Source organism: Apis cerana, linkage group LG4 (genome assembly GCF_029169275.1).
Source record: "Apis cerana isolate GH-2021 linkage group LG4, AcerK_1.0, whole genome shotgun sequence".
NCBI classification, from domain to species: Eukaryota; Metazoa; Arthropoda; class Insecta; order Hymenoptera; family Apidae; genus Apis; species Apis cerana.
The window spans coordinates 2,484,081-2,509,195 of record NC_083855.1 but is presented as its reverse complement, the minus strand read 5'-3'; the positions used below and the strand labels follow the sequence as shown (position 1 = coordinate 2,509,195).

The following is a 25,115-nucleotide window of genomic DNA, read 5'->3' as shown; positions in this document are numbered from 1 at the left end:
TCAATTGCTTATAATTTAATAAATTAATTAATTAATTTTCATATTATGATTATCAATCCAAGGAAATTATCATTACTCTTTCCAATTTGCAATAATTATTTTTTATAAAGTTGAAAAGATTAAAAAAGTCATGTCGTTATTAAAGTAAATAATTTTCATATAATTAAATGAAATAGAAGTGATATTACATTAAAAATCTTGTATTAGATTTTAATAGAATGATAATTTAAAAATATTTTCAAAAAATTTAGAAAACAGATTATATGAATTACATAAATAACGAATCTTATATGAATTTACATCAATCAATTAAATAGATTTATAATGAAGATATAAAGTAATTTGAAAAGAATTTAAAATTTTTTTATTTATATTAAATATAAGTTAAATCAAATAATCTTGCTATGAATATAAATATTTATATATCTGATAAAATATTATAATTAATGTATGATCATTATCGATGAATTTTTAATATTCTCTTTAATAACAATTTCAAGAATATCAGGTACAAAAAAATTTCTATTCAAATTGAGGCCAAAAAAAAAGTATTTAAAATATTTTAGATATACATATTTTAAACTAATTAAAGAGATCTGATTCCGAGGAAAAAAAAATTCCAATTTAAATTTTTTTTAAATTAAGTTAATCGCGAAAAACATCTTCATCTTCGAGCAACTATCAGAAAATAATTTAATAAAGTGATAAAGATTAATATTCGATAATGCAGGATGCATGTCTCTTGATAAAACAAAGATCCAGATATGCGATCAAGAAAAGATCTTTTTACTCGTTGAGCTCGCTAAATTTCTCGAATATTATGCTATATCTCGTAGGATGTGTTCAGAACCTGTTATCTTTCACGATAATTGCCGTAAATATTTATGACATTGCCAAGGTAAATCTTATCCGCTTTATCTCGAAAACAATATGGACAAAAGTCGAAGAGTTTATGAGTTTTGCAATTAAGAAATAAGAAGGTTTATCGAGTGGATGATAATTACGACATATAAAACTGGCGCAGTTTATTAATCATAATAACATGATAACGAAATCATAAAAATATCTATGAAACGTTTTGAAATTTATTTAATAATTTCCGCCTTCTTAAATGGATTTATCAACAAGATAACTGGTTTGGTGATAATATTCGATGTGTTTCGATATTAAACCAGATTTTTTTCTTTTTAATTTTAAAAACTAATTTTTTGTTCAATTTGAAACCGTTATTATCACGTTATGTGTTTGATTGATATCGTAAATATTTGCAGAAGATATATCTATATTGCTTGAGAGATAATTTAATTTTAAATGCGCAGAGTAAGATTTTAAAATTATTTACAGTATCTTGAAATTCCTCCTCCTATTATTTTTCTTTTTATTAATAGAAAACAGATAGAGAACAGATAAAATTCTGATTTTGTTAAAATAAAAACTTCCAGATATCTAGTACAATTTCAAAATTCAGAAGTATTCATAAAGATTTCCTTTATAATTCTTTATAATTTATATAATTTTGATGCATAATTTTAATTTCAAATTTTTCTCTTTTTTATTAGAAATGGAAACAATATCTAAGTATGCATTACCAAAGCCTATATATATTCGAATAATTTTTTTTTCGTTTAAAAATTCTTATTATTTCAAATTTTCTTTTTATTTGTCGACTTCTAAATAGTATTATTAAAACTTTATGATTTTAAATGATTTTCTACATTCTTTAAAAATTCCTATTTTATATATATGTATATATCTTTACATTAAAAATCTCAATTAAAATAATTTCCAAGCAAAATTAAAATCATTAAAGTTTTATAATAATTCTAATAATTTTCTTTTCATTAAAAATATCTACTATCACTTTTAATTATTTATTTATTTCTATCTCAAAAGCAAAAACAAATTCTAAATGCACCAAAATTTATGATTTTGAAAAATTCTGATTTAAAAAAATTAAAAAAAGTTTTTGTTATTCTATATTTTGGTTTATTTTATCGAAAACAGAAACGAATTCCAAATATACATTACCAAAATTTATGATTTTCAAAGATGTCCTTTAAAAATTTCTGTTATACATATACATCCCTATAATCTCAATTATCAAATTTTCTTTTTCATTTCCATTATCAACAAAACAAAAATTTATATTTCCAATCGAAAATATAATTTCTAATAATTTTCTCTTCGTTCGAAAATGACAACTAGAATTCTAAACTGACTTTGAACAATTTTTTCCACCTTTAAAAATTTCCAATTACCAAAAATTGCTCTCTTCATTGTCGCAACCAAAACGAAAACCATCGAAAATTCTGAATTCCTAATATGAATTCCCAATCGCATATCTCATCACAACCTCTCAAACACATCCGTCACGCGTGTTTCTCTCAGCAGAATAACCTCGAAAGAAAAAACCGACGACAGCGTGTCCATTCTCTATTCCTCATTCTTAATCCTCTTTTACGGAAATGCAGATCATCCAGAATATTTTCCACCGTGTCACGTTACTCTTCCATCGTCGTTGAAAAGCACCTAACGACGATCTCTCCTCCGCGTTTTTCCATCATGAACATCGCACGGCCATTCATCCCGCGGTCGGTCATCTCCATGACAATAATAGAGATATTTTTCTGCGGCGATGGTCGACTCGAATTCGAGAAAGCAACTCGTGTCCCCTTGTGGGACGTAGTCCTCGACCCAATGGCAAGAGCAACGGTGAGAATAGGAATTAGGAATTAGGCGTCTCCGTCGGCCCAGGGCTCCTTGGGTGAAACTCTGCCGGTGGAAAGAATAAGAAAAAACGGTGAATGGGATCCCGTGGTCGGTGCGCATACCTGGACTTCGCCCCCCTCCTCTACAAACGTTTCTTCCTCCAGGCAACACGAATATCCGGAAAATTCTGGCGAGAAAATGTGGACGCGGTTGGCATTGTTACGAAACTTTGTCGCAATGTTGGGACGGATGTAGGATTCGGTATGAATTTTTTTGAATTTTGAAAAACGAAGAAACATGTGAATAAGTTTGGATTTTAGTAAAGAATTAGTGAAGTAAAGATTTCTTTTTTTTAAATTAATAGATGGAGGGAAATATTTTCTAACAGATCGGCGATTAGAGTTTCGAATATTTCGTGTGCTTTGATATTTTAAATTATTATTATATGAGTATGTAACATATTATACGATATTATACGAGTACATTAAAAATATTATATTTTTTTACAGTAAATTTAAATCTAATTTTTATTAATTGATTAGCATCATAATTAGCAACTAAATGGATTGGATCAATCGATTCGTTTCGGATAAACAAAATTTTTGAATTTAAAAGTAAAGAAAAATATTTGTGTTTTTTATTTAATTTAATTTATTTCTTGATGTTTTATGGGAAATAATCATAGAATAGAACGATAATCGTGTTAAACGAACGATACAAGATTATTCCTAATGATTAAAACAAGATTATATGAAATTGTCATCATCATATTTCCTATAATATTTTCAAATATCGACCAATACTCGTATTAATTCCTTTCCCTTTAACTTCGAAATAAATTTTTAAATAATAGACAAATAATTGTCACGTGTTTTACGGTATCACACACTCTACAACGATAAATCTTTGAAATGAATTTCATTAAGATAATCAAAACTCACCCTGTTCCCCCACTCCCGAAAGGGAGAATCTTCACATTTTGAAGTCCATCGGGAGCCACGATATCAAGCAGAAGCTGATCTCCTCCACTCACGATAATCGTCCCTCAATCGGCAAAGTCTATCGAATCGAGAAATCGAGGATCGATCTACGAATCACGTGGCGCAACATCGGACGTCTTCATCTGGGTACGTGTCCAAGCAACTCGAAGCGATTTCTCTTGCGAAGCTCCTTTCTATCTCTTTTCCACGATATCTCTTCTTCTCTTTCTCGGTTCGCACAACTCACGTCCAGGCAATCAGGTATGATTGGCTCGATCCACGCTTTCGCACTAACCACTTTATCAAAGCGCCCGTTCTAAATAAACCTGCATTTGATTACAGCCCGCGTGCCACCTTGTCGTTATCGTCCCTTATACCATCTCCTTCCTTCGCACCTACCGATCGAATCGTTTCACTTCACCGCCGAACGAATTATCTCGTCGTTTATCCGGCCGCAACCGATCATCGGCTGATCGCCTCTCACGGAGAAACAAAATCGTCAACTCGCGCTTCGGGAATCCCTCTCGATTCTCTCCGATTTATTGATAGCACAATTTACATCGTGAAACTTTTCCTCATCACTACTGTATTCCTCACCAAATAATTCAAAATAAGATTCGTACGAACGAAACAATAATCAAAATATGTGTTCGCGCAAGATTTCGAGAAGGCCCAAGAATGACTACTCTCATCTCACGAGTCGTCAGCGGCTATTAACAATCTCGACGATGGCTTCGGCCAATCCTTCGGCTTGACAGATCCCCGAGTCTGACAGACGCTCGGCTTCCCCAGCACCACACACTCGGTTCCTCCCACGGAACGAGCTTTCTACCTCCGACACTTTTCACCTTCGCCAATCAGCTCCGACTAAACCAATCCCTCCGAATCTCTCTTGTCGTTCCCATTCCAACACGTCCGCGACACGTCCCGTCCTTTTCGTCCTCGTCTGTGAACCCCGCCCGTGCAACCTTCACCCCTGTCACCTTTGAAAATGCTTGCGTGGAGTGGGGAATCACGGAATCAAACACGATCAAACGTGATCAAACGCGATCAAATGCCCGTCCTGCGCATGTTAAAATCACCTTTTGCGGAGGATGGACGAGTGTGAGACGACAGTGTGAAACGACAACGTGTGTAAACCACAGATGATCGATCCAAGTGTCCCTCCTCGTCGACGATCGAAGGAACGGGTGCGTGGAACCGGTAGGAAGGTCCACGGCGTGGCCTGTTCCGCCTGTTCGGTCTGGGGCTCTGGCCCAGTGCAGTTGGACGAGAGAGGCAGCACACGACACCCGTGGTGGATCGAAATAGTGTTCGTAGTGTTGGCTTGAAGCGCGTCGGAACACAACTGAAGCGGTAGGACCACCCAGTCGGTCGAGGGCCCCTGCCCCGTCCGGATACAGTTCCCTGAGTATACCGTGCAAGCTCTCCCACTACCGCCTTCTGCCTCCTCTCCGCCACGCTATACTCCCTGATTGAGCTGGACTCTAGCAGGTGCCTCAATGTCTTACTCCGGGGATGGAAGATTGCTTTGGCAAGGGAGGAAAGGAAGGAAGGAAGAAAGGAAGAGAAGGGAAGGAATCGAGGAAAGGAAGGAAGGAAGAAAGAAAGAAGGAAGAAAGGAAGGAAGGAAGGAAGGAAGGAAAGAAGGAAGGAAGGAAGGAAGGAAGGAAGGAAGGAAGGAAGGAAGGAAGGAAGGAGTAGGTTGGCTGACTACCTCCTGAGGATCGTGTCTGATGCCTGATTGGAGAGGGTGGAAGCAAGGTGGACGCCAGTGATGGAGAAACTCGGTATTTATTAGGGGGTTCCAGCGTCCTCATTTATTCTGCGTATACAATGATGAACCTGTGGATGGAAGCGAGACTTGTTCCCGGAGTTGATGAAAGGATTGGGCGCCGAGAAATTTGTACTTATGAGTTCGTAGTCGATTTTGCGTGATTTAAATGTAGTTTTGTGACTTGTGTTTATAGATATTTATTATTATAGGATATTTATTGGTCGATTTGATCTGTAAGATTTGAGATGTAATCGAAATTATTTGCACAAATGGTTAGAAAAATACGCTAAAAATTTGTTTCAATTTATTTTTTTTTTTTTGTTTTGAATATATTGATTTATATATTTTGCATTTTTTAAATTATATCTAATTTTTGATTATCACACTATTTGCGTTTGAATTTTGCTTTCTTGATGTTACAATTACAAAATAAATTTCTTGAGCGTAATAATATTGAATATTAATTTTTGAAATATTACAAATCTATACAATTAAAGTCTCAACACGAAACATATGCTGTTTTTGTCTATTTCTACATATGAAGATATTACGAAATGAAAAATGAAAAAGAAGAAAAGATATGAGATTTCAGAGAGAATTATTTCAAACGTAAACAAATACAATTATAAATTAATTTTATTCAGTGTAAAATGAGGTTATCTAGCAATGATTTTTTCGTTTTTTATATTCTCTTTTATTAATATTTCTCGAATATTTTTCTATTATTTTTCTTTCTTCTTATATATTATATTTTTTTTTTTCATTTTATTTCACTTTTGAAATTTTTTAAAATTTTTCTTTCATTATCGATTTCAAATTTTAAAAAATATTTTATATTTTAAATAATGTGTATACTTACACACACATTTTTCTCCTTATCATTTTCATTTTCCATTCTTCATAAAAGTTGTACATATATATACCGAATAATCCAGAAAATTATTTCACTATTTAAATAACAATTAAAATTCCAAGATTATTTCTCACAATCACAACAGCAACTATTCCCATTATATAAAATACGTAACACCTTCCTATAAACCTCGAATGCTACTTAATTAAAAAAACAAACCACTGTTCTCAATTTACGAGCTTTAAAACTCTATCTCGCTTCACCACGATTTTCCATCGATTTCTCTCATAGAACGTGACACATCGACTTGTAATTTCCACGAAAATAAAAAAAAAGAAAAAAAATTTGGAAGAAACAACGGTTAAAAAAAGAAAGGGGGAAAAAAAAATAACCAGCAATTAACGCAACGAATCACAATCCGATCTTATCGGCGGCGAGACGATCGTCTTAAACGATCTCGTCCCCCCCCTCAAACGCAGAAGATAACGCAGAACGAATCTCGAGGATTTAAGGACTGTCATTAAGGCGCCTCACCGTGATGTCTCCCTTAATGGGTATCGTTAAATTTGCATCGGAGCGCTTATCGTTGGATGGTCGTGCGTTCAGATTAAAACCGAACCCGGAGGAAAAATCGCGTTTCTCGCCTCTGAGATTCTTACATTCGAGTTTAATTCGATTACGAACTGGCGTGATCTAAATATCGCCCTTCGAATCGACTTCGATCGACGTACGTGGGCACAAGATAAAATGTTTGCCGATAATTTGCAACTTCTCTTATCGCCACTCGGTGAGTAATCGATTCCCCATTGAATTTAATTGCGTTTTCACGGAACTCTTGTAAACTTCGCTGGTAGTGCTTGTGATCATATTTCGTATGATAAAACGTACGATTATTTTGGATTGAATTCATTTTTTTTTGTGTATAATTTTTTTTTATTTGTTATTATTAATAAAAAAAATATCTTCTCTTCAAATAATTTTCAAATCCAATTAGGTCATTGTCATTTGACATATTTGCTATTGATGTATATGTTTCAAGTTTAGAATTCACAAAGGTTAAATTGACAAAGGTTAAAATCATTTAAATATTATTAATAGCATTAAAATATTCGAAAATCATTTTGATGGATTATTGATTATTAATATAAAGAATAAGATAGTATGAAGAATTTAATATAGATTTTTTTTTATATTTTTCAGAATTTTGTTTTTCTTTTTCTTTTTTTTCGAAATATTCTATTCGATGAAATGAAAGTATACAAAATATCACTTTCGACATTTACATTATACTATTGAAAAGACAATTGAAGATTAAATATAAAAATATTCAATTATATTGTGGATTTTTAATTCAAAGTTTAATCATTTTTTTAATTCTTCCGAGATTCGATTTTAATTTTTTTTAATACTTTGTATTTCATGTAAATAATTTCATTGTAAATAAATAAATTAATTAAAATTTTCTGTATAAATTCGAAAGACACAGCACTAAATCTAAAAAAAAACGAATACTAATTCCGAATGACAAATTGCTTGTACTTTGGTAGCGTAGAGAGTTCATTAATTATTTATCGTTCTTCGTATACATATTGAATTTCAATTGAAGATCATGAATGTGGCAATTCCCAATCAAATGGTGAGTAGAATATTTCCCTACGTAATTATGTTTCTTTCAAGAGAGAAATCCTTAATTGAATTATTTATCCAAACCGAGAATTCAAGAAGTTAGATCGTTATCGCAACACTTCCATTCATAATTTTATTCGTTCTTTTAACCTTTTCAACAGCGAGTGACAATTTTAATTGATTACATCTTGATTAAATCGTTAATGCAACACTTGTATATATTGTACAATCTTTTTTTCATGAAACTCTTCATTAATTTATTTCTATTTTGAATAGCATTAACATTAACGCTATCATTGAAAAATTTGAATGGAAAAGAATAATTTATTATGTTATTACTTCTCATTTATTTTTTTGTTGTGCGAAGTAAATTTTATATTGAATTAGTTATATATTAAAAAATAAAATTCAAGATCAATATTAATTCGATATATATATATATATATATAATATTTACTTTGAAGTATTTTTCAATCTTCCTGAAGAATTTTAATCCAAAATAAAAAAAGAAATCGTTTATACAAATTATATTTATGATTTTTTTTATTCAAATACTTTGATTCTCATCACAAAATCAATATTTTTAAAAAATTGAGAAATTTAAATAATAAATTGAAATTAACATTTCAAGATAACCAATAATTTACAAATATTCACATTGTTTTTTAATATTTTTAACAAATATTTCAGAATATACTAAAATTTTAAATCTGTTTTATCAAAAATAAATTATTACCGAGTTTAACAAAATATTACATCATATAACATCAAGCGCGAAAATACTCTCTTTATAAAAAAAAAACGAAAATTATTCACTAAAATTAAACACTATTTTTTCTAACGAAAAAAATCTCACCAACATCAAACCAGAGAAACCATTCTCCTTCTCACAAGAGGAACTCATAACTTCACTTCCTAACAGATAGAAAACCCCACACATTCTCATAAACAGCAAATTGTTCGCGAGCAGACAACTCGATATTTCTCCACGTCAAGTATCTGTCGCATAGCTGTACAGGCGAACCCATCAAAAACGGCGGCGCGCATAAAAGCATGAGACTCAGGCACCGTTCCCAATGGTAAATCACGCCACACCCCCATAGGGGTCGCCTCGATGAAGGCCTTAACCCAAGCGCGTGCGCGAGCATACGCGTTAGCCGCGCTCGTCGAGAGCCCGCTTTTCCACAATCTCGATTGGGCCCGTGTGCAATTTTGTGCGCGACTTACGTGCATGAACGCGAGATTTAAGTATATACCTGCTTACGACGGGGGTAATTCCACGTCGTCGTACCGCCATAAAGCCACGGCGTGCAGAGTTCACGGTTATGGGAGTCTGACGTTCTCCTCTCTTTCCATCTAACCTCTACTCACTTCTCAAAGCGCAGCACGCGCGCGTCTTCTTTTCACCCGAGAAGTCGTCTCTTTCCCACCTTGACTCGGTTTCCGGCCTTTTTTCGTCTCTCTTCCCAACGCGGGTCTTACGAGGCTTTACGGTCAGAGGCATGGGATCGTGGATCCTATGATCAATGGGGCTTTGGCTTAACCCCCTTTACTGGACTGGACCGTGTTGCCTCTGGCACGCGGTCACATACATGCACACGTATACAGACATGATTTTTTACTCGATCACTCTTTATTTCTTCCTTCGTGTTTTCCTTTGGATCTTCTCGCGAATCCCTTACGGTATGTCTACCTTTCGAAACGCGATGGTTTATTGCGACGCACGCGGAGCATTCAACGACGCCACCTAGCAGAGTTGATGGGGATTCTAGTGATTCATGCGGCCATGTTGGGACCAAGCTGAGCTTGAGATATTCGCGATTAAGCGGCGAGATGCTTGTGGAGGACGTATGGCGAGGGTTGATGGCTGCTTAAGAGTTTGGATCGTTGAAATGGCGGTGAAGAAGTAGGGGATGATGGTGGAATCTTATGGTGATAATACGAGTCATTTTCGGATATACATTGTAAATAATGGACGATACGGTGAATTTTGCGTTTGCCATTTGAAATGATTATTGATGTTTGATGTTATTTTACGCGTTTTATATGAATTTATATTATATTTTTAATATTGTTTATCTACAAAAAAATAATTAGTGAAATAGCAAAGAGAAAAGAAGGAGATTTTTGTTTACTTTGAAGAATTCTCGTAAAGAATTCTTTCTATAAGAACACATTTTAACACAATAATTAACACTTTGTTTACATATATATGTGTATATATATATATGGAACGCCACGATGTTTTGAAATCATCACTTATTGCTTTATTCCAATTGCACTCGATATATTCAATTGATCATTCGATTTGTGAATATTTTGGCCAATTATGATAAGACATGTGATATAAAATGTAAGGTGTATCAGGCAATGATCATCTTTTCGAATCGAAACGAAGTCAATAACAATTCTCAAACCAATCTTAAACCTGCCAATTCAGCTCGCTCAATATCTTGATCCACCTATCCCGAAACCTCACGGCACCTTCGATTCGAAAAAACAGCAAACATATCGGGCTATCACCGGGTGGAAGCCGCGAGCAACGAGAGAAGTCATCATTGCGGGGCAATCGTTCGAACTAATTGTACGATTTCGTTACGATTCCGTGCCGATTCTCTGGTGCGTGGCTATGCCCCTCGCAGCCCCTAATAATATGTGAACGTCGAGATCGTGATGGGATCGAAGGGATTATTACGCTCCTCTCCACCATGAGAGGAAGGCCTGTGTAGGGCAGGGAAGGCGGGCGATGTGGATGAAGGGTGGGATGAGGGATCGAGATAAAAGCAGGAAGAGGCCGCGGCCACGAGGGGAACGAGAGGGTTAAACAGCGGTTTCGTTCGAGCGACGAGGATAAAGGGAGGGGGCCGAGTGAGAGATTTGAGAGTAAAAGAGGCAGATAGGCGGATACCCAGGCCCCAGAGAGGATAATTGAGTTATTACTGCAATTGTAGACCACCTTGGAGGGCCCCGGAACGACCATAACAGGTTCTGAAAATCGCATTCGTATCTGCCTACAATTCTCCGGCTCTTTAGCGATAAAGGATTATCGTGTGGGGATGCGCAGGCGCGTACGCGACCACGATTACGCGCGCACGGGTAACCACCGGCGGACGGAATGGCGATGGCCACCATGCCTACTTCTAACCTGAACCTCCTCTTGTGAGAATTTCGCGTTTGATGGGAAGAATTGATTATGTTTGAGAAGATTCAAGTATTGTTAGATGCTGAAGTATTTATTTTGTATTTCATACTTTGCATTTTTGGTTTTTTTGACGTATGATTTTTCATTGCAATAAATTTACAAATGATTGTGAAATGTTTATCTAAAAGATTTTTAGTTAAGTAGATTTTTAGTTAAATATAAGTATTACATTAAAAATAGATTTTGTAATTTTATATGCGAAAAATAATTAATATTTAATTTAATTCTAATTTACATTCTGATTCAATTCATGTATCTTTAGTTTAAATTTTAATTTTGTTATTACATGTTTATGTAAATTCGTTTTTACTAGAATTTAACAAAATTTTTACTAGAATCAAACAAAAATTTAGTTCTTTTTCTGAATATTGCAATAAATATTTAATTTTAGATATTTTATATATTATGTATTTTCTATATATTTTTATACGTTTAATAAATTATAAATGTTTTCACAATACTCACCACAGCCATAATAATAATTTACTAAATCACAAAAAGTCAGGATACTCACCTGAAACAGAAAAAAGAACAGATGATTAGTTGATAATTCTGAAAAACATATGATGAAAAGATGAAAAGGCGCAAACAATATTGTTTCTTGAAACTGAAAACAGATCAAAATTAGAGACTGAAATTATTGAAACTTGATTATCGTTGAAATCATTGATTATCTCAGAACGTATTTAAGTGACCGCACGAATTTTCGAACGAAATTGGCTTCTTCCGTAGACAACTACGCGCTTATCGTTCCAATACTTGGACTTTTTTACGGAGAACACCTGACGCCGTGTATTCTATGGCCATCACGTGGCTGATGCGCTTCCGAAACTTTTTTAATCATATAATGAATATTTCATTATAAATAATTTTTTATTAGTTTCTTAAATATTTAAAGATGGAAAAATAAAATTAATGAAAATAAATTGATGGAAACATGTAATGAAAGATTTTGATTACGAAGTTTTAGAAGCAAAAATATTATTAATTTTACTATCCAGATTTTGAATATTTTCGAACTTTATACTTTAATTTAGAAGATTTTGATTATAATCAATTTTAGAATATTATTAAATTAATTGAAATTAAGGACGTCATATAATTGTGTTCTTGATAATAAAAACTGAAAATATTTGATTTAAAACTCTACTATTTTATTTTAATATTTTTAATCTTTATAAAATTTAATCCCAAATTCTAAATTTATAAAACGTTCTCCATATCGCAAAGAATTGATCATTCACGCATGTTTAAGTTGCAATAAAAAATGTATAATACGTTAAATAAATTTAATATTTCATATAAATTTTCCACAAAAAATTATAATTTTATTTCAATTATATTATAATAATGATCAATTTTTTATTTAAAAACTTAACAACACAATATTATTAATATTCTTCCAATGTTTTAAAATTTTTTAAAATTACATAATCGTAATTGATTTCGCAATTATTAATAATGCGATTTCACTGATTCCACTCATTTCACATTCATTTCATTAGCAAACGACAGCCAAAGCCCCGTAATATCTTCATCCAACCACAACACGATTTTCTCGTTCCCGCCACTCGTTATCAAACCGCCAGCAATCTCGAGATACCGCCACCACGATTTGATAGAAACAACATAATAATCCTCTTTGCGCGTGAGTGAGTCTGACCCAGTAGAGGGAACCTGTGTAACGAGACATGTAGCATGTATACTAGATATTAATGGACGACCACGAATGATACTTGAGCGAGGCTGTTCCTCCAACGTCCTTGGCCAACTAACGTCGAGAACCAAGATTTTAATCTCGAATTTCTTCCAAAAGTCAGATCGCTCTTTGCCACCACGGTAGCTATTGCGGGGAACGCCGTGAAAAAAAGCTTCGTTTTCCGAGAAACGTATCGAAAAGGCCCATTCCGCCACCTTGGCCGGATTAGGCCGAGCAAATTAAGTCGTTATTTCGGCAGATGCTCGGTTGTGCAGAGAGATCGAGCACGTGATCCAAACTCGGCGAGAGAAGAGGACGCATGTAACGAGCGTCAACCTCTTCTCCGGCCATCTGTCTCTCCGCTTAATTGTCGGGGATGGTCCAAGGTCGAATCGAAGTCGCGGTGGTTGCACACACGAAGCGCAGGTGAGTTTTTCGGATGATCGTGTTCTTAGATTGGAAGGAGGGGATCGGGTAAAGGTGGAGAATCTTTTTGGAAGGAGAGAGGAGTTGGTTTTACATGGCTTGATCTTGGTAATTGGATAAGATGGGAATTAGGGAAGTCGTAGAGGAAGCTAATAATTATTTTGGGGAATGCTTGAAACTTGATTTTAGGAAGATATGAGAAGATAAAACATTATTTCTTAAATATTTGTTATTTCAGAAATTCATTATGTTTCATTGTTATGTATCGATACTGATGAAACTTTATATTTTTTATTCCTTCTGTTAAAAGATTTTCAAATTCAATCAGCATCTTTATCTGATAAATTTGTTATTTAATTTACGTGCCAAATAATTAGAATCTTCTTGTCAGAAAGTTATTAGAAACTCAGTTACTTCTCGAGTTACATAAAATTTAAACGATATCGTCTAAAATAATCATCAATCAATGATATCGATATTGATTTCAAAAAAAAAAAAATAATAATCAACATCAGAGAAGCGAACGAATTTTGAAAAATGCAATAGAATTCTCTCTTCCAATCTTGTATTCAGCCTGAACGGTCGTGTTCGTCCTCTTGTCTTCTTGCTTGCGCCGATCGAGCCGTCGAGGATAAATCGTCTTAGCAAGAGTATTAAGAGGAGCCACGAATTCGTTCTCATATACATACGCATACATCTCCGATATTGCGCGGGTATCGGCCGGTTTCAGCCACGAAAAACGTTTCGTTTACGGTCATGTGTGCGTTTCTAATCTCAAAAACCTACACCCCATGCAAATTGCGAGAGCGCCTCGAGATCGTAATCTGGATCAGGCCCTAGGAAAAGGGTGTCTCTCGCGCGCGCAACGTAAAGCCGGGCTCATGACTCAATCTACTATATTTTCTTCATTCATCTTTTATCAAAATAGATTCCAATTATGAGCATAATTTAAAAATTTTAGAAAATTAAATTACGAATTGAAAAAGTTTGTTCTAAATTATGATTTGAAAAATTAACTCCACTTTCCAAGAGATTGAGAAATTTTGTGATTTTGCGGCAAATAAAACAAGAATTATTCTTCTTTTAAATTTTAAGAATTTCTCGAATCTTTCTCTAAACGAGTGAAAAAGACTCGCATATAACTTGAACTTTAAAAAATATCATAGATTCAATCGTGTGAGATTTTAAAAGGCGATGAAGAAGTAGCGATTCTTGATCCTCCACGAAACTCCCTCTCGCAATTCTTCTTCCTCCGGCAAGAAAGCAAGGCTCTTGACGCGAACGAAATACCAAACCCGTTTATTATTGTTTCGTTCAAATGTTTTACGGCGGTTCGGCTGTCAGGAGGAACTTACGGTGTACGAGATATACGAAGGCTAGGGTCCCTTTAAAATGTTGCAAGGTGTTCAATATATTCGGCAGTGTTCGTGTTGCTCCGAGGCGGTTGAAATCGTCTTCATCCCATCACTGGCCGAATTGCCTCCAGCGATGAATTCGTAATTGAGGCGTTAAATCTCGAACGAGCTGTTTTGGCTCCTTCGTGAATATCTATCCGGATAGGGGAGACAACAAAAATTCGGGATCCTCGATCGGTTATAGAATATTATTTTACATCCAGTTTACGACTCCCCAAATGATTATCGAATCATGCGTTTTTAAGGAAATTTTCATATTTGGATATAATCTGTTGGACAATTAAGTTTCTATCTTACACAGTTTAATCATCGTGCTGGAAGTCAGGTAATTTTTGACCCATATTTCGAATGATGTAAATCATGTTTGATTTTTATTTAACAGGATTTCAAATATTGAATAAATTATAGCTTCTTTTTGTTATAGAAAAGTTGATTTATATATTTAATGAATGACAATTCAAAGAATTATCAAAAAAATAATAATTAATCTTACAGTTAAAGAAAGACATGTTAAATTGATCCACATATTATAAATTTTCTTTCTCTGAATTACTGAAAAACGCAATAAAAAATAAATCTTATAAATTGATATTATCGTCGAAGACTTCTTCTATTTCTTTTCAAGCAAAACTGACTTCTCTTTTCAATGTTCATAATAATATATAAAATATAAATTAATTCAATCTAAATTAACTCAATTCAAATAATCATCTCGATCGTTGTAAACATCCAATAATCATAGTGTTTCCAGAAAAAAAAAGCTATTGTACAATTCTATTCAAGCTACGCTACTCAATTCACAAATTGATTCATTCCTGAAGAAGCAACAACCCAAACAAATTCTCCAAGGAAGACGCTAAGTTCAACATCAAACGGGGTTCTCCATTATCCACGTAAGAAAACGAGCCAGTTACGAACGTTCGAACCGCGACCTAAGCGGTGAGAGCTAACCAAAGACGCGTCCATTGTCTTTATTTTGTGTTCGTGGAACCGGCCGGCATGCGGCAGCATATTTCGGAGCTTCTTATACGATCTTCCACGATCGGCGACCATCCTCCTCTCTCTCTGCGTTTCCACGTCACGTATACACATACTCATACTCCACGCTCGACATACTCGACACACTTATATACACGTATAATATGTATACACATACTTGGAGAAGTATTCACAAGCTACATAATAGTCGCGAAGCATCGAGGTTCGAGAGATAAAAAGGGAGTGCAAGAAGGAAGAGGGTGGTTGGCGCGAGAGGAGGGAGAGAGAAACGGGTCGTGGCGGAAGAGAGGGCAGCCGAGGGAATACAGAGAAGGGCATGTAACGGGGATATATAAAGGCACGATGTATCGAGGTATACAACGGGGCCTAGTAAGTTACACCTTCTGCCCTTATCTGTGAAGATCGGTTCGGGTACTCGGATACCCGGCCGCCTTTTGCCTCCACCTTCTTTCTTCTTCCTCTTCTCCCTTTATCTCTCTTTCTCTCTCTTTCTCTCCTGCCTGCCCTCTGAATAACTTTACTACCGGTTTCGTGCTCTGCCTCGCGCCAGCCACTAAACTTTCGGGATAACGCGACTCCTACGCCCGCACCAACTGTTCTTCCCCCCTTCTTCTGCGCGATCTACGATCTCGAAGATCGTGTGGGTGCTGCCGTATGCTATGAGAAAGTGGATCATTGGGATATTAAAGTATATTGGAACGCTGTTTGATGGATACAATAGTGTTATTAATGGGAATAGTTCGATTTGGAAATTTTTTTTTTAATGGATTCAATTGAGATTTCGAAAATTGGAGAGTATATAAATCGTATTTTCTAGTGGTAATAAATGTTATAATAATATTCGAGATTAATTCAACGTAAATCTTATATTGTGAAATTTTAATATAATGTTCCATTATATCTGATATTCAATTCGATTGTTTTCGATTTATTGTTTTAATTAGATTGAAATGAGTAGATATAAGCTGTGTCTTATCTGATTCAATGCTGCCGTTTCTTTTTTATATTTATATCTTTTTTATATTTTAAATTTAATATATATCATACATCATTGTATTTATTTGCATTGCATACATTTAGATACTAATTATAATAATTTTGTTCATTAATACATTTATTAAATAACGATATATCCATATATTTTTTTTAAAGAGCAAATGAATATTTCTATACGTATACAATTATAATTCTCTATTTGTCTAATAAAATCATTTAATAGAATTGCATGAATTGTACTAGTCGCTAATTTAAACTCTAACAGCAGCACTGTTTAGAAGTCACGAATGGAATTGCTCGACGAACCCAATCGACTTCGATACTTTCACCCGGACGTTTATCCCAATTTACCTCAACAGTCACGAAACAATATCGCGAGAGGAGGATCGACTGTCTCGCGTCGTCGATCTCGAGAGACTGATTCTTTCTTTCTTTTTTTCTTTCTCTCTCTCATATATAGATCTACATTACCTGAATCTTTTTTATTGGGAAGCTGGCGTCCCTCTATATTCCCTCTTTCTTTCTCAGGCGCAGTTCCCCTATTCTTCCCTCTTTCATCGAGGTCTGGGAGGATTGCGCACTTTCTTACAGAGAGAAAAGGTAACATTTGCATTCGAGACGCGTTTGCACAGAAGCTGTGACGGCTTATTAGCCTTGGAGCAGCTGCGTGCCGGTAATGAGGCCCAATCTTGTGTATAATACCCGGCCCTTTCGGCGCTGAGTAACCTCCCTCGCTTCTTTTTGATAGTTTCCTCGTAGATAATTATTGGCTTTTTACTTGTCTGATCGCTTCTTGAAGTTTTTCTCGCGAGAAGATTCAATCTCTTGAGAACTGGTAAATAGAAAATAAGCAATTGTTGGGCATTGTTAATAATATCTAGTATCTATATTATTGTATGTAATACTTCTTAACTTAAATTTATAAGTTGAAATATTTTTGAAATATTTATTTATCTACTTCAAAATTCCACCAAAATTCTAATTTTACGATAAGCTTTCATTTTATTTTTGAAATTAGAAATAAAAAAAGTTATTGTATATCTGCTGGGAATTTAAAAGTTATAATGAATTAATATCAGTTATTGATAAATTGATGAGACATCTAATACATCTATCTATATCGGTCACAGTCATTCTATTCAAAATTATTCAATTATATTTTTCGAAAGAATACGAAATATTAAAATTCAACTTTCTATATTCTTCCAATTTTTTCATTTACTTTCCATATTCATCTCTTTCGTTTATACACAGAATAGATAAAATCACAAATAAATTCTATTAAAGGAATTAGTGATAAACTAATTCTCTTTCTAATATATTTCTAATATTCATCTCATTTTGTTATTCTCTTTCTTCTTCCTTCCTTATTTTTTTTTATCGAACAGGATACTGCATATAAATTCTGAAAATTCTACGAGAGCAATCAAGTAATAGAAGACAATTTCCCTAATATATCCTTGCTATTCACTTCAATTTCTCTACATCGTTTAATCTTCTACCTCACAATCCTTCACTCTCCCAATTTTGCCATTTCTTCTCCCTTTCTTTTTTCCCTTTATTGCACAATAATAAATCCCAAAAATTCTACGATCGAGCAATTTTACTTAAACATTCGCTTATACCTTATCTTTCACCTTTCGCCTCATGCTCCTAACTATTTTCCTCCCTCGCTTCTTCTCCTCCCTTCCCTTCTCAAATACAGAAGGACGTTTTCCAACTTCCCACTAGCAGGCATCCTCCACAAACGTCTCGAATTCCAATAGGGGGAGAGATTCGTGTGCAATTTCGGATCCTCCCAGTCAAACGTGGCACGCAAACGCTTATAACCGCTTCATCCTGTTAACCTCCACTGTCGATGGATGGATGGATGGTCCCCCGTTTACACGGGAATTTAATAATTGCCAGCAGACTGGAAAGAGATAAAACGTCGAAGCCGAGGAAAAGGGGGTGGTGAGCGTGTTTACCGGCTGTTTACGCGGCGAGAGGGATGTCGAAACGGCGAGGGTTAACCAATGTGGATGGGAATGATGGAACGCGGCCCTCTTTGTTCGTTGCATGGATACAAAGAGAGGAAGTGGCGTGCACAATGTCTTTCTTATGACGAGGCGGGGACCGGTAAAAAGTCGATCGGTTACAAAGAATCGGAGGCCGCGGAACGTAACGTGGCAATTTAACCAATTTGCAAGGAATGGAAGCGGCCCACTACATTTCATCTACCTGTCGTCGGTCCCGTGGAAATCGCAACGAGCTCTGAATTTTTACGTGTGTTTACTTGCAATTACACAGGGAAGGGACGGGGGAGGATTTTAAGGGTTTGTAGTAATAATTTCAAGCAAGAGAAATGAAAAATATTCTGCAATCAATTCTTTCGATAAAAAATTTTTATTATATCGATATTGAAAGTAAAATATCGAAATATATTGAATAATAACGAAAGGATCGATTCAGGATAACATTAACTCAATATTTTCAGAACAGAATTACTAATAGTAACTGATGTTATAAATAGAAATTAGTTCACAGACGCGAAAAAAGTAATGCATATTTTATTGCTTTGTTTCGTTAAACTTCATTTAAGTGTATCTCTGTTAATTATTATTGGTAATGTTAATAATAATTATATTGAAATTTTGAGCTATTGGATCAATTTCTTTATTTATGTTCAATATCGAATAAAATATATATAAAATCGATAAAAATCGATTTTATGTCAAAAATTTATTGCAAGATTGATTGAATATTTTTTTGATGAGTATTATAAATCTTTAAAAAACTTCGAATTTTTTCATATATACACATATATATTGTGTTCCATGAGGGAATACTAGAAATAATATATAAATATGATTTTTATGACGTTCAAGAATAGCTGCTGATAGATTTGAGTTTTTGCAATACATTATATAATAGAATTTTGAATCTTTAATTGATATGCTTGATGAGTGTCTAAAAAACTTAATTCTAATTTTAATCTTGTATTTTGTAATTTGATGTAATAAAATGTTACATATATAAAATGTTACAAAATATAAAATTCAATTGATTCAATAGTTCAACTCTATTTATTCTGAAAAGTATTTGTTCAAATAATTTAATTTTAGGAATTACTCAATCATTTGGATATTAATTAAAGCTCGATTCTTATCGATGGAATTTAATTTTATAAAATATATTTTATAAATGAATACATTTATATAAAATTTTATTTCTTCTTGAAATTTATCTTGACGATTTATGCGAGAATTATTACAAAATAAAATATTTTAATCGATTAATAATAAATAAATTAATAATAAATCATTTCATTTTTAATTCAAATGCAATTCAATAATTGCAAAAATCCTTTCAAAATCCATTCCAACACAGCAACAAATATCAACTCATTTCACATAACATCATTTCAAATAACATCCTTTTACAACATTTCATTAAGTGATATCCGTCAAACATTGGAATTATCCGAAAAGACAACCGAAACACAAGCTACAAACGGATAACAATAATTCTGTTACATAACAATGGAATTCCTATTATCTCGAACCTTTTCACCACACGTTTCGAGAATGAACAGAGGAACGTCGATGTTGTAACCATCCCGAAAATAATAAAGTTGTTCGTGGACCCATGGCCTCGTTCGTTTTCACGTTGGTTCCTCTTCTCTTTTACTCGTGTAAATGTTATACACATATATACAACGACCAGTCCGAGCATTGTATCCACCGTTTTATGGTAAACCGTCATAAAGTCGTAGTGTACCACCGTATTCGGTATCCATGGTATACGTGAATATCGCGCGTCCAGGTCGCTTTTTACCGAATATTTACGACTTTTCGACGTTCCTTTCCCATTAAAATAACCATGAAATCTGTTGACGGATTATTTCAACGTGTTATGTAAAACCATCGAAGGTGCCAATTCTGATTTGTTTCACAGTTTCTTTTATTTGTTAAAAGAGGTTCCAAGATTTTATAAAATATTACATACATTGTTATTTTTTTTTAATTGTATCAATTAGTTGAAGAAAATTAATTGATTTCTTTTAAAGGATTTCATTAATATCGATTTTATTTAGTTATAAAATGATTCGAATTTCACTTTCGAAGAAATCTTTCACAAATTTATTATTAAAAAATTTATCACATAACGAAATAATAATTTTTTATTGCGGAAGGAATCTCATTGAGATTCGATTCAAACCATACACGGTATCACAAAGGTTAAAGAACTGAAAAAAAAATCGAGTTATCCAGCAACAACAACATTCAACAAGAGGCTCTCAGCCCAGTCGAGCTCATCCTTGTCTACCGCTGCTTCCGAGAACAATGATCGAGCGAAAGCGGGGGTTAGCCAAAGCGAAATGACAAAACGAAGAGGCGATCCTGGGTGAAAAAACTCGTCCCAGTCCCCTTGGACATCGTGGGGCCACTCGTCTGCGGGGCCCGCGAGCGGCGTAGACGCACGCGCTGACGCGACAACCTCATTTGTGCACGACGGCTTCCACCACCACACGATCCAAGAAAAGGAAAAGAGCATCCACTCGGGAAAAGAGGCGACGTGCACTCGTGAAACGAGGACAAAGTAGTAGTATATACTATGGTAGACGGCTAGAGCATCGAAGAAAGGACAGGGGTGAGTCGAGATACTAGGGGGAGGAGAGGTTCCCTATGTCTTCGAGAATGGTGTACAACTGAGAGGAATAGGAGGTGGAAGACGGAGAAGAAGAAACACGGATGGACCGATGGACGGTCCAATCAAGGGAGTCTGGGTATCGTGCTGACGTGATTACAGCTGCCGCGCGTGACCAGAGTTGGTTCGCTGACTTGTTCCTTCCTCCCGTGTGTTTCTTCCACGGAGGAAGCTTCTGCCACCCGCAAAAGGATCGTCGTGTAACACCAACGTTCTTGGGAGTGTCCAGCTTTTTGGTTGGTTGTAGGTGTATCTGCTTGTTTCAATTTTTAACATGCAGAGTATCTGATTAGTGCTGATATAATTAAATAGTAGATGATTTTGATTTTTTTTTTTTTGAAAAAGTCGAATTTGAAAACTGTAAAACGTAGCTAATTTTTGATTAGTTACAAAAAGAATTATCGGTGGAAAGTTATTTTAAGAAATTAAATAAAAAATATGAAATGATTTGTCTTAAAAAAAATTGAAAAGAACTAACAGTTGTGTGACAAATTTTTACATTTGATTCTCTTTAAAAGAATGGAAATGAGAAAAAAATATTTTATATTTTTTAATTAAACAAATTTTCCTATTTGTTTCCAAATTTGATATTCAAAATGAAAAAATCATCTTATTTATTCGTACTATCTGTTACGTTTTCATTTTATTTCTGATAATAAATTCATGATTTTGAATATACAATTTAGCAAATATCTAATAGTAAAATTCTGACAATTATACATATAAGTTTATATTGTATAAATTATATAACTTATGAGATGAAGAGAACTGAGAATTATGAATATAATTTGGAATTAGAAACTTTTTTATTAAATTTTCTAACAATTGCATATAAAATTGTTATGATAAAAATTTAACAAAAAGATCAATCCTTGCTTTGAAAATAAATTTTTCAAATCATCTTCGAATCTGTCTTACATCAAATCTTCACAATTCCAAATTCAATCCAATTGATCAATCTTGAAAATTGAGTCGTTTAACCGCAGTCAATCCGTTATAATTACTTCTTAGAGAAGAAGAAAGAGGAAGAGAAAGTGATGAGGATAATTGAGAAATAGCGAGAGTACATTGTCTCTAGAGATCTGGTCGTCTAAGCCCGAAGAGAGAATGAGTCGAGTAGGATTGGTAGATGCATCCCTGCATCCGAAACGACTTTACAGCGGTTCGCCGGGCCTGTTTTTGCGTCAGGCCAAAGTCTTCAGGGCCTGGTGCCTCCCCGTGTTCCTTTAGGATTGTACGCTCGTACGACTGGTGTAAGTCGATGGTTTCTTAATCACGAAAAGAAAACGAAACTTCTTTGTTTTATAGATTGTATCGATTCGATATCAGGAAAAGTCAATCAATAATGTTTGAATAAAAGTTATTTGACCCTTTTCAGGTTTTGGTAATTTTATCTTAAATTATTTGATTATTATTGGAAATTTACAATACTTATTTATACAATAGTTTTTTAGAAAATACTTCGATAAATAATTCATAATATTATTTGTCGATAATAATTTTATTGAATAAAAGAACATAAAAATTCCCGTAATTAATCAGATTCATAAAAATGAATTATGTACAATACAGATGAATTACTGAATCGTTATAAAATCTTCCACAAAAGAAATATAAGTTTTAGAATCTTCAAATTAGACACAAATAAAAAAAATTAAAACTACAGGATATATAAGAATTGTCTTTGCTTATAAATATTGCATAAGTTAATTGTCGAAAGATGGATTAATCCCATTTCCATTTAAAAGAGATCAAACCATGAATCGAACGCCCAAGATCTTCGCACAAGTAAAAGGGGTTCACCAGTATAAGAGATTGCCCTTGTCTAGAAGCATTAATTAAGACAGCTCATCAAAAGATGGCCACGAAGATCGACGGAACCAGAGGAAAAGAAAAAGGGCGAAAAATATGCCCGTATTAGAAGCTCGAGGGGAACCGCTCTATTTGGTGGACCGTTGCGCTCCATGTAAGGGGTATAGGAGTCCCTACTTCGCCCCACTTCACCGTATCGTTGGTTGCTGGATGCCTCCCCCCTGAGGACCTTGTATGCGCGCCCTTTTACGTCCTACGATCTTCGTCCAGGGGAACGGAACCACGCCAAGGAGAGACAGTCCCGGTGGACATGTTTATTATTTCAACGTCGAAGCCTCTCCTGAGATTTAGTAGCCTGGACATGGGCCCCCTCTGCCCTCTCCCCCTTCACCCATCGCGCCGCTACAAGCCAATAAGATCAGAGGAACGAAAGGCCTGGTGAACAAGTTGCGTGGAACACGTCCAACGGCCCCAACCTTTTCACTTTCTCGGGGAAGGAGGGGGGACAAAGACCGTTTTGGTACGCGATAACTGTGTTACTCAATGATGCTCTATGTTAGGATCACATGGAAATTGAGAATTCAGAGTTGGATATGAGTTTGAGTCGATTTGAAAGTAGATGAATAATTTGATATATAATTTGCATAGATGAATAATTTGATATAGAATTCGAATATGTATACTGAATTATGAACTGTTTTATTTTGTTATTTTTGAAGATCGGTGTTGAGCTAATTAGAAGATGAATGATTTATTGTTTATGATTTACGATAGAGTAGGGATAAAAATTGGAACTGATTTATATCCTACATAAAAATGTTGATGGATTTATCAATTGTGTTGACAATGGTTTGAATAAGTTGAAGATATGTGTGTAAGACGTTTGAGATATGATATAATTGATGGAATTTAGGAAATAAATTAATAATGATTTGTGGAATAAATATATGTATATGATTTGAAATTAGAGGCGATCGGAAATTATATATTTCTGTAAAAGATTTAAAAAATGTCGAAGATAATTTGATTTGATTTATAATCAAGTTGGAAATGATTTAAATTAGTTGGAAAAATAGATAGTAAAATTTTTTTTCTCGCGTTATATTTTACACAAATATAACGCAGAGTTTCAATGGTTCTTGGTGGAATTTCGGCGGAAGATCGTTCGTAAAAAAGACGGTGAACAATCATAAATTTTCATGGTTGCGCCACCCCGATGCAGGTCGATAAATCCGATAAGCCAAGTAAATAGAAAGCTTTTACAACTGGACAATTAAAAATATAGAACATGATTTTTTTTTTATATAAGAACTCATACTTCATTTAATAGTCGTTACATTGTATATAATGAGGCAATCAAGTAGCGTGGAAGGTGGGTACTTAAGTTCGAATTAATTTTTTTCTTATCAATCGATCTTCACGCCACTTTTTGCTCGTAAAACAGCCGATTATCTTACTTGCGATTATTTAAAAACCGCACTCATGAATGTAATATATGTGCGCGCAAATATCTGCGATCTGATAGAATCGATTATGAAACTTTTTCATGTCACGCATAAGATCGTTAATTTAATTCTCATTTAAATTGAGAAACAAGGAAATATATAGAATATAGAAACTCGAGGAAAATTGCACACAATAATGATCTTGAGAATTGATAACGAATTGATCAAAATACTGTTACATATATAAAGAAAAGAAAACGAATTGTAACGTGTATCGGAACGAATCAATTATTATTTTTAATAATTTTTGAACGAATTCTGGCCAATTATTTATAGGTGAATATACGTGTTAATAATGTTATTATACACATGAAATTCTTATATTGTATACGAAATTCTTATTAATAAAATGATGAAATAATTTTCGAGAGAAATTGTAATATTAAATTAATCACTTAATAATAAATAAATGATTAAATATTTTACT

The 25,115-nt window shown here is 34.1% G+C and overlaps 1 protein-coding gene across 2 annotated transcripts in view; it reads right to left on the bottom strand.

Moving 5' to 3' along the window:
- The window catches only part of LOC108000095 (transcriptional activator cubitus interruptus-like), a 177,327-nt gene that overhangs the window by 79,331 nt on the left and 72,881 nt on the right, over window positions 1-25,115 (bottom strand). Inside the window, exon 1 of one of the 2 annotated variants that reach the window (XM_062073541.1) lies at window positions 3,651-5,773. The exons of the other annotated variant lie outside the window; for it this stretch is intronic. The gene's annotated coding sequence lies outside the window, so the exon portion shown is untranslated. Of the gene's footprint in view, window positions 1-3,650; window positions 5,774-25,115 lie in introns of those variants that run through there. 2 annotated transcript variants of the gene reach the window in all.